General features: G+C 37.0%; 1 long non-coding RNA gene across 1 annotated transcript in view; it reads left to right on the top strand.

Moving 5' to 3' along the window:
- LOC141581273 (uncharacterized) overlaps positions 1-11,234 on the top strand; it is a 32,972-nt gene extending 21,738 nt beyond the window's left edge. Inside the window, exon 4 of the long non-coding RNA XR_012513841.1 lies at positions 10,854-11,234. This is a non-coding gene — a long non-coding RNA (uncharacterized LOC141581273). The remainder of the gene's footprint in view (positions 1-10,853) is intronic.
- Positions 11,235-14,199: the final 2,965 nt, after the last annotated feature.

Here is a 14,199-nt window from a genome sequence, read left to right as displayed (position 1 = left end):
TTCATTAATTCCACAAATATTTACTGAGCATTTACTACATGTCAGCCCCGATGTGTAGCAATAAAATGGTAAGCAACATAAAATAAATTTCATTGATTCATCCCTTTTTATACTTTTTTTTTGTGAGAAAAATGCTTTTTTACTCATTTTTTGATTTGAACTCTTGACTTACGATGTTTTCAATCTTTCTTCTTTTTCTATAATCCATGATGTTGGCGTGTTCTGGAAACAAAGAGGATTTTTCCCGTCTAAAGAGATCCCCACTAAAGATGTACCCCAAGTGCATGGGCTGCTTCTGCTATTTTGTTGCCCTCACAAGTTGCTATTAGTAAAATTGAAGCTTTTTATAAAACTGAAACTAAATATAAAGAAAATGCTCTTCCATGCAATCCAAAGAATTCCATAAGATTGAGTAAGATCAAGTCACCACATATGATAATTTAGTCAGTAAACAATGCTATGCACCTGAATTAGAAAAGAAAATGCTAAATGTGGACTCATTGAGAGTCCAGATGGTCATCTTGTCATCACTGAGTCTTTACAAGAGCCACTATAAGAGATCTGCACTCCATAACTCACCATAATATAGTCAAAATGATCCAGAATATGATAAAGTATGGGGATTATTGCTCCAAAGTTGCAAAAAAAAAAAAAAAAAAAAAGGCTTATAACCAGTGTCCCGCTTTTTATATTCCTAATTTGAGAAAAGGTTTCAGGTGGTACATGTCTAGTATCTGTGAGATCATTTTCATACTTACAAATAAACCTCATTTATCTGCCATTTTTCATGGGTTATCAGTATGTTATGTAACTGTATGCCTATTCTCAGGATAGATTGGAGCCTTTCCACCCAGGAAGGCGATGCCACAACTGTAGGAAACACACACACTCACACTCAAAACTAGAAAATGTATTTCCTTTCTGAAGTGTCCCTGGAGAGATTTCTAGTGATAGGAGAACTCTACTGGACAAATAATTAAACAGTTAAATAACGTTTGACAAACAAAATGATACTCTCATTGTCTTTTATCATCCTAGTCTTCTATAAAGGTTGAATGGACAAATGGTATCCTAAAGCTAAAGTTGGCTATATTAATGGAATTCATTGAATTACCTTGGCCAAAAGTTTTACTACTAACTTCAATGGTCATTAAATCTACCCCTACTGGAATGCACAAGCTGATATCTTTATAATAGTAACTGGAAGACCTATGCCCTTCATGATAAAACCTCATGTATTTCTTATACTTGTAATCGCTGATATGACTCAATATTGTAAGGTTTTCATACATTATGCCAATGCATATTTTCATTAGGTGAAAGAAGGTTTCTGTGACTCGCTAATTCATGATCAGATTTTTTCACATCTAGAACCTGGAGATTGGGTCTTTTGGAAATGATACCAAAGAAGGACTGCCCTTGAACCTTGTTGAAAGGAACCATGCTAAGTTTTTCTCATAAGTTACACTGCAGCAAAACTTCAGAGCCTTGAGTCTTAGATCTATGTTTCTCAACTGAAGAGGGCCCCTCTCAACTTGTGGAACTATATGCCAGTTGATAATCTCAAAATAAAGCTGACCAGAAAGATCTTTCTCCAGAAGCAGATGACATCTTAAATGCAAACAGCTTTCCCAAGAACCTCCTCTCTCTGTCATGAACCTATTTCTTTTTTTATTTCTTGCTTTTCCTTTTTATCTTTGCATGGCATAATAATGCCATGAATAAAATCTAACAGGCTGGGATCTCACGCCTGTGATCCCAACACTTTTGGAGGCTGAGGCAGTCAGATCACCTGAGGTCAGGAGTTCGAGATTAGCCTGGCCAACATGGGAAAACACCGTCTCTATTTTTAAAAAATGGAAAAACTAGCCTGTCATGGTGTCAGGCACCTGTAATCCCAGCTACTTGGGAGGCTGAGGTAGGAGAATTGCTTGAACCTAGGTGGCAGACGTTGCAGTGAGCAGAGATTGTGCCATTGCACTCCAGCTTGGGTGACAACAGCGAAACTCTGTCTCAAAATAAATAAATAAATGAAAATAGAATCTAACAGTCAATAATAGCTTTTGCAGAAAGTTTAACAGAATGCTGGATTTACATGCTAAGCCAAAATATTTGCATGACTTTAGAGATCCTTCTGCCCACATTGTAACTAGAATTCCAAATGCAATCATCTGTTTAGACTGCACAGCTGTTTTCTTCTATAAACTTCTGGACCCATGTAGTTTTAACCCTTGTTTTGACCTAACCCCAATCATGGATTGGGCTGACTAGGTCTGCTTATATTGCAAGAAGGTTATGTTATATATTTTTTAAAAAGAACGTAAATAGGTATATCTGCAAGAATGCCAATGTACCTATGTAGTTTGACAACCTTTCAACATGTAATAATTCAGCATCAGTCTCTCGGTTAAACTGGAAACTGCCAATGTCTATTCCAGCTAATGTCTGCATAAAAGAAGTCACTCAAGATAGAACTTTATGCACACCCCCTGGGTATATCTTTATCTGTTAAGGACTTACCTCTCAGCCATATATTTGGGCCACCCCCTGTCTTTACAGATGGAGAATTAAAGGCCAATGCACACTAGACATTTTGTTCTTTTATCTATTTATTTTTGCTAAGTAAATAATTTTATTTTTTTCAACTTTTATTTTAAGTTCAGGGGTACATGTGCAGGTTTGTTACATGGGTAAATAGCATGTCATTGAGGTTTGGTGTGCAAATGATTCCATCACCCAGGTAATAAACACAGTATCCAGCAGTTTTTCAACCCATTTCTCCTTCCCATATCCCATAGTAGTCCCTAATACCTATTGTTGTCATTTTTATGTCCATGTTTACCCAATATTTAGCTCCTCCTTTTAAGTGAGAACATATGGCATTTGGTTTTCTGTTCCTGCATTAATTGACTTATGATAATGGCCTCCAGCATCAACCATGTTGTTGCAAAGTCCATGGCCTTACTCTTTCTTATGCCTGTATGGTATTCCATGGTGTATATGTACCACATTTTCTCTATCTAGTCCACTGCTGATGGCCACCTAGGTTGATTCCATGTCTTTGCTATTGGGAATAGTGCTGCAATGAATATGTAAGTGCATGTGTCTTGTCTGTAGAATAATTATTTTCCATTAAGTATATATCCAGTAGTGGCATTAAAGAAACTATCACCAGAGTAAACAGACAACCTACAGAATGGGAGAAAATGTTCACAAACTATGCATCTGACAAAGGTCTAATTTCTATACTCTATAAGCAACATAAACAATTCAACAAGCAAAAAACAAACCAACTCATTAAAAATAGGCAAAGGACATGAACAGACACTTCTCAAAAGAGGATCTGTTGAGAATGATGAAATGACCATCCATGTGGTCAACAGATACATTAAAAAATGCTCATCATCACTAATCATTAGAAATTTTAATAGTGCATTGTTATTCCATATCCAATCAGAAGCTAAACATTGGTCTACCCCTCTAAATGTATTATAGATCAAGCAAAAACATAGAAATGTTTAGAGAGGCCAAGAAGAACCTGACCACAGGCCTTGATAGATTTTTTCCACTCTGTCTGTTACCATTAGCGTGTACATTTTTGTTTGTTTGTCTAACTGTATTTCTACATGACTGTCCCTACTTCAGGAAATGGAAGCATAAACTCATCTTTTCCCCCTGTATCTTTGAGTCTTCATTCTGAAGAGTGCCATGTCATGTAAAAATGATCAAGTAAATTTGTTATGCTTTTCTCTTGTTAATCTGCCTTACGCTATAGGGGTGTTGGCCAAGACCCTTAGATGGGGAGGAAATGAATCACCTTCTCTCTACTCCAGTATGACAGTGCTGTAGCAGAGGACTCTGAATCTTGTTTGATTCAAAGTACTAACCAGTTTATGCATTGCTTTTTGCTCAAATAAACTTTATTAAATTTATTTTGCTGAAGGATGTTTTTCAACAATATTATTCTACTATGAAGATATTTTTAGTGGTTCCTCATCACCTACAGGATGGTGTTCAAACTCTACCTATGAATGTCTCATCCTTCATGAATTGAACCTGTTTACCTCTCCAGCTTTATCTTCCACTACTTCTTTGCCTGTCTTTTATAATCCTGAAGTTCGACACTATTTCAAAGGCTACATGCATCTCATAATGTTTTTCAAGTCTACGTTTTGACCATGCTATGATTTTCCCTGGAATTCTCTTCTTACTTCACCCCTGCATAGGTAGTGCCTGCATATTTTACAAGGCAGCTCAGATACTATCTCTTTTATGATGATGTCCCTAACACATTTTTCCTCTATGGGGCCCAGAATCTTGAGCACGTTTCCATATCTGCATTTATAATACATTTCCTATTTATATGTCTTACTTTTCCATTAGAAAGTAAGCTTTCTATGAGCAAAATTATGCTTTCCTCTTTATTCAATACATTTGTACAAATTTGTTTATTGTTTGCTGAATTTGAGTGCTGAATTCTTCTGGTGTTTTCTCCTTTAGGGCAGTTAACTTGTCTTTGGTCTGGAATAAAGCAAAATCTCAACAACAAATGTTGAACTATAATTAGACTAACTTTTTCCTCTTAACCTAGGCCTTGTGTTGTTTAACCAAATTTGAGTATTTTGTCCCTCTTCCTTGTGATGTTTTTAGGAGGAGCTTCTATTGATTAAAAAAATAAATTATTTGTGACTTACCTGCACTGTACATGTCAGATGCCCTCCTATGGCAAGAAAAATAAAAGAAGCATGAGTCTCACAGGGCTTGAGGTGTCCCGACCTACATGGAGCCAAAGGACAGATACCAGAGTTGTATTAGATACTATACAGATTAGGCACTATACATTATCAGTTCTTGTTTTGACTTCTGTCTTGATAGGACAAAAGGAGCAGAGTTATTTATTCTTATAGGAAAGCCAGTTAAGCTTGAGAGATACAACTATATAATTTACAAAAGAAAAGATGGATCCCAGAACAAACTGAAAGTTATTGTACAATTTCCAAAACATGAAGACAGTGTAAGATCAAGTGGAGATAGTGTGGGTTTAGAGTCAGATAGGCCTGCATTTAAATCTATTATTCTTATATTTTATCAATTCATCCTAACATTCTTTCAGCGAGTAATGATTGTGCATTTGATATGGTTTGGCTCTGTGTCCCCACTCAAATCTCACCTTGAATTGTAATCCCAATGTGTCGAAGCAAATACCTGGTAGGAAGTAATTGGATCATGGGGGTGAATTTTTCCCATGCTGTTCTTGTGATAGTAAGTTTTTTACCATATCTGGTGGTTTAAAAGCGTGGCACTTCCCTCGTCACTCTCTCACCTGCTGCCACATAAGACGTGCCTTGCTTCCCCATCACTTTCAGCCATGACTGTAAATTTCCTGAGGCTTTCCTAGCCATGTGGAACTGTGAGTAAATTAAACCTATTTTCTTTATAAATTACCAAGTATCAGGTAGTTCTTTATAGCAGTGTGAAAATCACGAGTAGATGATGTTTGAGAAAAGAACTGAATAGCGAGAAATACCCCACCTAGAACTCTTAGTACATAGGCGCTGAGAAAAGAAAGATTTGAGTGGGTTAGAGGATGGAAAAATGAATCAAGGTGGCTGTGGAGCAGTGAGGGAGGGAAGAGTGGTAGGCAGAAAGTCAGAAATGTAGAGGAGAGACAGAATATGTAGAAACTTGAAGCCCATCAAAAGAAACCTGAATTTTATTGTAAGAACAGTGATAGCTTTTGGAGCACTTCTGATAGATGACTAATAAATACTTTACATTATAACATCATTGTGGTGGTCATGTGGAAAATGGAATGTAAATGATGAGAATGCATAAATGTAAAATTGGACATTTTGGAAGTACTTTATTAGAATAGATATTTGCACATGTTAGACAAACTAAAAGAAGATTGACTTATTAACAAAGCAGCAATTTCTCATGTTAATTTACTTTATATATAAAATAAATAATGAAACTTATAACTCTGTAGACAAGGGGCTTTATTAACCTAAAAATTAAAATGTGTTAGAAAGTGCAGGCCACTTTAGACTCGTCATTCCTGGCTCAGGAGGGCGTGCAACAAAGTTGTATCCCAAATCGAACATGGCTCAGAATGCTTTGGAAAACTTGATTAATGTGAGAAAAAAGGCAAAGGACATTTGTCAGTGTTCCAAGAAAATAAAGATATTTTCTCTAATAAATAAGGTGCAATTAACTATAATAGTAATTAAAAATAAGAGAAATGGTTTTGTTGTATGTTTCCTCTTCAAAAAAGTAGTTTATGATAAGAAACTGAGCAAATGATAAATTTCCCTGTTTAAGAAAGAGTTGTCTATCTTGCCCCATTTGACAAATGACCAGGTAGTATAAAGGAGACACTCCCTAAAACACTGTCCACATTCACCACTCAGAATAGGAGAGACTGAGAATGTATAACTCACTGAATTTCATGTTTGAAAAATTTTTACCAGCTTAATCACACTGAACCTCAGTTGTATAAATCTGAAATAATACTGCCTTCCTGAACATTCTTATAGAACTCTTTTGTGTACCAGATGAGGTAATGGTGTTCTAAAAATTATGTACTTTTAGAAAATGTAGTATATCATTACTATTACACAGTTGTTCATCTTTTTGAAAGTAAGATAGACAGTGACATGAAATTTGTTTTATGACATGTCATAACATTTTAAAATATGGCATTAAAAAGGAACTGCCTGGAGAATAGGAGATAAAAATGATAACAGCTTATATAAGCTTGAAATAAATCAAATCAAATGATAACAGCTTATATAAACTCGATATAATGCTTGATATAAATCAAGCATTTTCTTTATGGCAGGCAGTAGGTTAAATCGTTTTCATGATTATATCATGACATGCTCACAAAACGAGCTATTATTGTCCTTCATTAGAAGGAAATTGCAACTTAGAGAAGTTATGCAACTTGCCTAGGGTAAAAGTAAGTGCTGGTAATGCATGATGGTTCTTGAATTTAAGCCAGTTAGTTTGACTCCAGAATTTGAGCCCTTCAACTATATTGCCCTACTACTTCTCCGATTTTGAAATTGATTAAATTAACTGTATAAAAATCATGGAACTGGCCTTTGGTGTCACTTGGAAAAAGGATTGTTTGCTTCATATAACAAACAATTCAGAAATGTTATGGCCTATCACAACAGTGCCTCAGATCTGACTCAGATCTGCATGAGCCCATTCTTTCTGGGTATAGGGTAGACTGGGACATAGATTGAGCCTCATGGCTACACGTAGATTTTTGTCAAGGGCCTTGCTTTGGTCAGAGGTCATTGGTCCTTCAGGCTTGTTATATTATTAAAAATAATCTATTCAATAACTAACTAAAAGCAAGCCTTGCCTTAAATGAAGCAGCAATGGGTACGTCACAAACCACGGATTATGATTAATCTAAAATTTAATTCTTACTTAATGTGAGCAAAATAAATGAAAATAAAAGAGAAAATTAAATCTGAGTGTTTCCAATTTAAGAACTTTTAAAAACACCCTTCCAGAAGCATCTGAGGAGAGGACATTCTCTCCCCCAGTGTGTGGCACTCTTCTTCCAGCTAAGCCACCTGACCCACTGCCCTTCTACAAGTTCCTGTGTTACTTCTCAGTCTCACCTGATGACTCATCTTGACCAGAGGGTTTTTTTTTTTTTTTTTTTTTTTGAGAAAGAGTCTTGCTCTGTTACCCAGGCTGGAGGGTAATGGCGAGATACAGGAGAGATACAGGATCACTGGAACTTCTGCCTCTGGGTTCAAGTGATTCTTCTGCCTCAGCCTCCCGAGTAGCTGGGATTACAGGTGCATACCACTATGCCCAGCTAATTTTTTGTGTCTTTAGTAGAGATGGGGTTTCACTATGTTGGCCAGGTTGGTCTCAAACTCCTGAGCTCAGGCAATCGGCCCACCTAGGCCTCTCAAAGTGCTGAGATTACAAGTGTGAGCCACCATGTCCAGCCTAGTCTTTTTGTTAGAGGTCAGTGGTAAAGTTTCTCTCTAAAATAGAAAACATCTAGCACTTTATTTTATTAAAGAACTTTGAAGAGAATTTAGGTAACTGGACTTGTGGGAAAGTTTTGAATGATCAAGTGTTCCTTGTTTTTTGTTTTTTGAGACAGAGTCTTTTTGAGACAAGACTCTGTCACCCAGGCTGGAGTACAGTGGCATGATCTCTCTCACTGCAACCTCTGCCTGTCGGGTTCAAGTGATTCTCCTGCCTTAGCCTCTCAAGTAGTTGGTATTACAGGCATGTGCCACCATACCTGCCTAATTGTTTGTATTTTTAGTAGAGACAGCGTTTCACCATGTTTCCCAGGCTGGTCTTGAACTCCTAAGTTCAGGCAATCTGCCTGCTTCAGCCTCCCAAAGTGCTAGGATTACAGGTGTGCACCACCATACTCAGCCTGAATGATCAGGTTTTAAACACGTAGAGAAAACAAGGTAAAGGGGATACACAGTGGCTATAGATCAACCCTCTTGGCAGAAGTAGGACCAAAGCCCCTACACTAATTGACTAAATGTAGGCTATGGTTGCTGGTAGGTAGCCTTTCCTACTACCCAGCAGTCAGCAAACCTGAACTTTTGTTTTCACCTTTCTTTGAACTAACACTATTCGTTAGAAAATGATAAACAATCTGAGTTTAAGTTTTCCTTATCTTTTATTACTTTTTTCTGAGACAGAGTCTTGCTCTGTCACCAGGCTGGAGTGCAGTGGTGCAATCTGGGCTCACTGCAACCTCTGCCTCCCTAGTTCAAGTGATTCTTCTACCTCAGCCTCCCAAGTAGCTGGGGTTACAGGCATGTGCCACCACGCCTGGCTAATTTTTGTGTTTTTAGTAGAGCAGTGGTTTCACCATGTTGGCCAGAATGGTCTCCATCTCCTGAGCTTGTGATCTGCCCACTTGGGCCTGCCAAAGTGCTGGGATTACAGGTGTGAGCCACTGCACCTGGCCAGGTTTTCCTTATCTTTAAAATCAAGAAGCTTGAGCAGATGATAGTTTAGCTTCTTTTTTCACAGAGAGAGAGAGAGAGAGAGAGAGAGAGAGAAAATGAGAGAGAGAGATTCTTAAAGTATTTTAGAATATTGAATTATGGGCTGATTTTATATAAAACTATTTTCACTTTGCATATTGTGGAATATGTAAATATCATATTCAACAATATGGATTGGGTGAATACTGAATACCCATAAGAAGTATGACTGAATATCACATGAAGACAGACTTTCTGCTTTGAGGGTTTATATTGCAAAAGTCCTCCCTAAGTAGGTTGCTGTGTACGTGAATCAGATGCACATTCACAAATACCTTTTGTTGAAACTGGGTTCTCTACACTCTCTGAATAAGCCTCATGCCTTTCCTTCTCTGTTTCTGCTTTCACTCACTTCACTCTTTTTTAAATCCCCTTCATAGCTCCTTAGAATATTGCAAATGTGAGTCCTTGTTCACTCAACTTGCTTGAAACAAGATGACTGAACGTGAACTGTAGTCAGTTGGCTTTATCTTGTCTCACTCTGGGTGATTCCTCTGCCCTCACTGAGGACTGAAGGAGATGTGGGATGCTTCCGTTTAAATAAAAGATAAGTTTTTGTTTTAGATTTTGCAGCTAGTCTGACTCATCATGGTCATAACGGAAAATATGTGTCTATAAGACTCAAAATAAACAAGATCATTTATGACTGATGTTTAACATTAATTACTTCCTTTTCTGCAATAACAATGTGAAATAGATTATTAAAATACTTATTTTATAAATGAGAAAACCAAGGCTCAATGAGTTAAATAAGTTGACTATGGTTGCACCAGAAGTGAGTTGCTAAACCAGAATTATGGCCAAGGGCATGCATGCCACAGCCTCTGCTTCTTGAAGTTTGCTCATCAAATTCCCTATACATGCCTTAGATTAGTGATGAGAAGTAGAACACATCCAAGCTTTCAATGAACCCTCATGCTTCCTAATCAAAACAAATGGATTTAGAAAGAAAACTTATTTTAACTGTTGAATTATAAGAAGAAAATTATTTGCATTATTTATTTGGCTAATATCCTAACTTGAATTCCCTATATAGCTGATGAAATTACTTCCTGAAGCATTTCATTGAATTTAGTGTTATAATTATGTAAATGAATCACTTTTCATGTCTTACTAATATCAGTAGCAGGGTGAATTCACCACAGTTGTAAAAATTTCTGAAGCCAAATGGCATTCTAAGAGAATTGAACATAACCCTTTTTTTAGACATGTATTGCTGTTACCTTTAATAATGATTTATATATGAATAAAAACATACATGCTGTACATATTTCAAGTAGTAAAAATTCAAATTAATGGGGGCAAAAACAGCAACAAAATAATACCCTATAAGATTTTTTTTTCTTTCTTTGAGAAATATCTAAATTTAGTTCCAAGGTAACTTCTTTAATATGGTTCAGCCCAAATTACTAGTTATTAATTGTTCTTAACTTTCCTTTCTGTTTTGTATTATTTCCTTATTTTGAACTCTAATTCCTCAAGAGATGAACTTAGATGTGTATCATGAATGTTCAGTGCTATCTGCATTCACCTTTTGGGCAACTGTTCTGATGTAAAACTGATGGTACATGACAGTGCCAGGAAGATGTAGATTACTATAATCAGTGCTGTATATTGTCAGAGTATAAATGCATAAGAATCAAATGACATTCCTTAAAGACTGGAGTGCAGTGGTGCAATCATGGCTCACTACAGCCTTAAACTCCTGGGCTCAAGCAATTCTCCTGTCTCAGCCTCCTAAACTGGTACTACAGGTGCACAACAGTGTGCCTGACTAATTTTTATTTCTATTTTTTGTAGAAACGAAGTCTCATTAATGTTGCCTAGGCTGGTCCAGAACTCCTGGCCTCAAGCTATCCTCCTTGCCTGGCCAAAGACCTGGGATTACAGGAATGTAATTCTTCATACCCAGCCAATAATGTGTTAATAATTGACTTTTAATACAAGATCAATAGGCTTGGATGAAAAGATACTGATCCTCTTATGGAATCCTTTGGTTTCATAGATGAGAAAACCTGGGTATCTGTCAGTCTTCTGACTTCCAGTCCTGTGTTCTTTTACTCTACACTCCCTCTGCTTAGGACCTTAACATACTCTAGGTCAACTGTTTATCTGATGTTATAAGTCACTAACTGCCTATGTCTTGCTCACTCAAGATGATTGTGATGGCCATGTGGAAGAGTTGCACATCTCTACTGCTTGTGTCAACTACTGATGACAAAACTCTCTAAAATAAACAAATTGCTTACTCAAAAGCTATAAGAGTGCTAGAACTATGTATTTGTTGTTATATATAGTAGTAATATGTTTTTAAAAAAAGAAAAAATTTTTAGGGAGCCTCAAATACCATTCCACTTTGTTAGATGGACTTTTTCTTGTTTATGTCTGTTCATCTCCTTAGACATTTGTAGAAAATAAAAATAAATAAAAGTTCCTCTTCAAAGCTTTCCTCTTAGTTCATTAAAGATAATAGCTTCTTTAAATGTTAATTTACTCTAGACTCTTTGTTAATACTCCAGAGTAGCTGTTAGTCATAATAAAGAAATAAGTGTATCCAATGTTCTTAATTCTTACACTTTAACCTAGATATTTGCCTGGACAAGCCCAGGGAAGCCTTAGATGACAGTGTATTCCTCTTCCTTATTTGGAAGTAGTTTTGCCTCTCTAAGCATTCCTCAAGTTAATTCCTCATCCTTTGTTCTCCTCTGCCTTTAGTTATTTAGGAAAGTTTTAAGTTGTTAGCCAACCAGGTGCAGCCTAGACTGTGAGGTCCAGTTCCAGCTAATGGAATCAGGACATAGCATTAGGGTGGATGCAGTAGATATAAATTGCCCTGTCTCTTTTGCTTGGTGTACTCTCGTGGCAAACTGCTGGTGAGTGTACCCTTTCTGCAGAACGTAAAGTTGCCTTGTTGAGATAAAATTTACATTTTTGTGGCACCAAAAATTTACATATAACATTTAAATCTTAAAATTTAACAGTGTTTTCCTATGACATAAAAATTCTGTTCAAAGCCAAAATTTACCCTTGCATTAGTTTATTAATGTTAACCCCAATTTGTTTAAATGAAATCTTAGAGATTACTTTTTATCCTAACCAATTTGACCATGAGGTGAAATCTTTACCAACCTTTTATAATCCTTTTACTAAAGGGCAGAATAGTATCTTAAGACCTCCTTGCTATGCTTTTACTTCAATGCTCAATTTATGAAAAGACCATATAGATACTATGGGAGAAGATGGTGTAGTGCTTCTACCAGGCATTTCATTGCAAGATAACCCAAAGCTAATAGGCTTATTTTGTAATCAGCCCATCCCTGGCTTTGAACAGGATTTTCATATCATGGTAAAGGCTAATGAAAGGTTTTTGCCTTTTGAGTCATCATTTTGGCAAGATAATTTATGGCAATCTGGAAATTGTCCTTCCTGATACCTGGCTTTTTGGATGGTTCAGAGGATCCCTGAAACATTCAGAAAAGAGGTAAATAGGATTATTTGACATATTTAGTTACACAAGATTGCCAAAATGATGTCCAACCTTCTTTAAGTTATATTTTGGTGGATAATACTAATATATGTTCAAAAATTGTATGGGATTTTAAAATTCTAATGTCTAAGTATATGCCATCAATCATAATTAAGGGTAAAGTTATTGTAAACTACAGAGATAAACAAACTTCTTTGTCGGTCATGTTTTAACTATAACTATCCTGGAAATGCTGTCATTCACAGTTGTTGTCTTGCTTTGTTCTTTCTCAAAAGACGTTTATAATCAAGCTATGTTAAGGACTTTAACAGGTGTTCTCAAATGCAGGTTTTTAATAACTTTGAAGATCGTAACATTGGAATAGAGACAGAACGTACGGGACTTCTAAAGAACTGACATGTTCACAAATACCAAGCAAAACAAAAGTTAACTAAATAGACTGCACTCAGAAAATTTAAGCAATCTTTTTAACTTTTGCTTGGAATATTGCTAATCCTTGTTTGGTTTTCAGAGTCAAGAAAACTTATTTTAAACTATTTATGGCCTTTAATCATTAAGTAAAATATACTACTGTGAACAAAATTTGGAGCATGTTCATGCTTCTCTGCCTAGTTCCTCTCGAATTTGAAGACTATCTGCATCAAGCTTGACATGCAGAGCCAATAAAACGAAATGCTCAATTTATGAAAAGAACATATGGGACTTCTCCCTTGGGGAGAAGTGGCCACATACCTTGTCCACATAGCCCCCGCACAGGGTTCCCAACCTGTGGTCAGTAAAGAATGTCACTTTCTAACAGGTCTGGAACCTCCAAGTTTATCTTGAGACCTCAAGGGGAAAGGATCACCCAACTCACAGAAGCAATCAAACTCCAAATGGTGCCGCAAACTGAACCACACATGGACATGCGATTCTTCTGAGGAATCTTAAATCTACCCCAGGAGGAGCCCTAGCTGCTGTTCTCCATGCAACGCCCTTTTCAGCAGAAAGTAGCCAGAAAGAATCATTGCCCAAAATCCCCTAACAGTAGTTAGTGTGACATCTCCACTGGCGGGAGGTGGGGGGCTGGAGGGGGTTGTTGTAGGAGTTAATTATTTTAGGCAGATAGAAAAAGGGGCCCTTGGGAATTTTGGTTTTTAAAGTGGCTTTGAAAAAGTTTCTTGCACAGCCCCAGCTCTTAGAGCTGAGTGGCAATCTTTGATATGCAAATAAAGGCCATTAGAAACAGGGTCCACCCAAACATGGCAATTACAGCTGTCTTCTTCCCCTTCCCCCACATGTTCCTGGCAACATGGCCAACCCTACACAGCCCAGGTGTGTAGAACACTGTGGTAGTCTGCATTTGCATATTAAAACGCTAGGGTGGGAGGACTAGCTTTTTCCGCAGGCTTCTGAATGACATGCCTTGTCAAACCAATCCCTTAAGCTCTATGCAAATCAGACACTGCCTTCCTCCTCCCTGTGTATGTATACCTGGCTGGTATCCATGGCAGCTGGGGCTCCCTCTTTCTGCTTTGGAGTCCCCCTCCCTTTGTCTCTGTACAGGAGAGCTTCTTCCTTCTCCCTTCCTTCTTGCTCCTTCTTGCCTATTAAACCCTCCACTTCTTAAAACAAAACAAAACAAAGTGTTTTCCTATGATAACTTCATGGTATTTAAAA

The sequence above is a fragment of the Saimiri boliviensis genome, chromosome 1 (genome assembly GCF_048565385.1).
Source record: "Saimiri boliviensis isolate mSaiBol1 chromosome 1, mSaiBol1.pri, whole genome shotgun sequence".
In the NCBI taxonomy this organism is placed as follows: Eukaryota; Metazoa; Chordata; class Mammalia; order Primates; family Cebidae; genus Saimiri; species Saimiri boliviensis.
The sequence above is the reverse complement of the archived record's forward strand: the minus strand, read 5'-3'. Positions and strand labels throughout refer to the sequence as shown.